Source organism: Cariama cristata, unplaced genomic scaffold (genome assembly GCF_000690535.1).
Source record: "Cariama cristata isolate BGI_N322 unplaced genomic scaffold, ASM69053v1 scaffold30702, whole genome shotgun sequence".
NCBI lineage: Eukaryota > Metazoa > Chordata > Aves > Cariamiformes > Cariamidae > Cariama > Cariama cristata.
In genome coordinates, this window is record NW_009602625.1 from 7,901 (window position 1) to 10,318 (window position 2,418).

Consider the following 2,418-nt stretch of genomic DNA (forward strand, 5'->3'; position numbering starts at 1 on the left):
CGGCTGATTTCCTGATCGATGTTTGCAGCAGGTTTGCTGGTCGGAGGATGGACATGCTGTTTCCAAACAGCAGGGTGCTTGGAAACAAAGCAACTTCAATATAGACTTAGAGCACCTTTTAGAAAGCTGGAAAGGGGATACCAGCAGCCTGGCTTGCTGGCTGTTTGTTTTTGTTGCTCGGATACATTTGTTCCCTGTGTAAGGACAAAGCTTAATATGCTGTTTAGCAGGGAGAGTTAATTTTTAATTATTACTGAAATTTTTTTTTTTTTTTTTTTTAAAATCTCACTGCTTTAGTGGCTCAGCTGGGGAAGCAGTGAGGGCTCAGCTGGCTGGCAGGTAGTCGGTGAAGCAGCCCGGGAGAAAGTCACCCCAGCCCTGGAGAGCATCACCAGCAAATGGCTTCGTGCTCACGTGTCCCCAGCTGCAGGCACCAGCTGCCCTGCTTTCCAGAGCACCGCGACGGAGAGGATTTAGCTGCAGCCATGGCAGAAGGGAGGCATATTCTTGCTTCTGGCATTAGCACATGTAGCAGTGGCTCATAGGCACGCTCATACCTCAGCAGTGTCAAACCTTCACCCGGGAACAAGCTTCGCAGGGCTTTGCTCTCTCGCTGCAAAACAGCCTGAGAGGAGCCGTGCAAAACTGTCCCATCCGAAGAGACGGCTGCGGATCACTGAGGTGAGAAGCTGAGATAAGGGATATAACCCACGGATGCTTGGGAGAGGAGCCTGGCTTGGGGACAGGCTGCTGCAAGTTTTGCCTTTGTAGCTGCAGCAGGGACGAGCATGATAGCAAAAGGGTAAAGGGTCAGCCCACTTCAGCTGATGTTTGGGACGCTACTGTGCGCATCTCGGAGAACCCCAAACAACAAATCCTTACTTGGAACTAAAGAAAATCTGTCAATCCTGACATTTCCAGCATTTCTGGGTGTGCTTTTTTCTTTTAAGCAAAGTGAGAAGAGAAAATAGTCCCTACTGTCTTTTGAAATACATTATAGCTATGTAAGAATACAAATCTTTCAAGGCCATCTCTCTCCTCACTCTGCCAAATGAAATAAAAAAATAAAACTCCATTGTTTTATGTTTCCTGTGCCTTAAGGATTGAACCATGGATCTTCTTGGCTGAAGTCCATCCCAGTAACGATTTAATTTAGGAACCACACTTCACCTTTCTAAAAATAAGGAAAACTGAGAAGAAGAGCAACTCAGCTGTGCTGAATGAAGATCTAAAATGACTTCTCCAGGATCTCAAATTAAAGAAAATATGTTACCCAGAGAATGTATAAAATCAAATATTATAAGCCTGCCTCTATGCAGCAAACTCTTTCCTGGCATTTTAGCCCTATTCTACAGTCTGGACCTTTTCCAAATAGAGAGCAACAAATCATCAGTCATATCTTCCCCCCCCCGCTCAGACAGTTACTAAGAACCAGGCACACATACAAAAATAAAAGAATGTAGAAAACATCTACCCACTTCTGTTTGGTTACCAGTGTTTTTAAAGTATTTGACTCAAACTGTTACCCAGAAGTGAACGTCAAACTACTACAAAACCTAAACCGGACAGATTTCTCCAAATGGGATAGAAATAAATCTAAGAACCCATGAGTTAATTGGACAAGATGTGCAATAGGTGCCTTCACCTAGAAAAAGAAGAGAAGCAGCAGGATATAGCAGCTCTGCCCTTCTCGGGTTGTATATATGTACATGGGACTAAACCCCACACGATGCTGGGAGTCCAGCCACCCCGTACACAAACCAAAAATCCCATGTTCATGCTGGGAAGACCTCACCACAGCATGCAGCAGGCGGAGGAGTATAGAAAGTCTGAGGTCAACCTCTGCAGCCCTGCTGATGCCACCAGCTGCAAGCTCTGGGCTCTCCTACGGACACTTCTACTGCAGAAAGCCCACGAGGCTGTCAGAGTGATGCAAAATTACAGGGATAACAGCGCTGACAAAAGCAGGGTCTCTGAATGGCTCTAGAAACCACCTGCAGCACGCAGCTGCCGCAAAGTGAAAAAGGGTGGGGGGGAATCTTACTAGCCAGGGAATTAAAAAAAAAAAGGTCCCCAACCACAGGGAAATTTGGTTGAAGAAACATGAGTTGTGCTGAGGATGAAGGTGCGCACAGACCAGTTGCAAAAAATACTACAGCAGCATTTTGAATTTGTTGGGTAATAAAACTGAGCTTCCTCAGCGGCTGTCGGTGCAGACCCTGGCAGCAGCAGCTTTGCATCGCACCGGAGACCGCTCACCGCTGCCAGTCTTTGCAGCCTCCCGGGCTGCAGGGCTGGAGGTTGGGGAGCTGAAAAACCCCATTTCAGCAGCAGCAAGGCTGGGAACCTTTCCTTTCTTCCCCCACTGGCAAAAACATACTCAGAGTGGGGATCTCTGGAGTGGTTAGTTACTCCCTG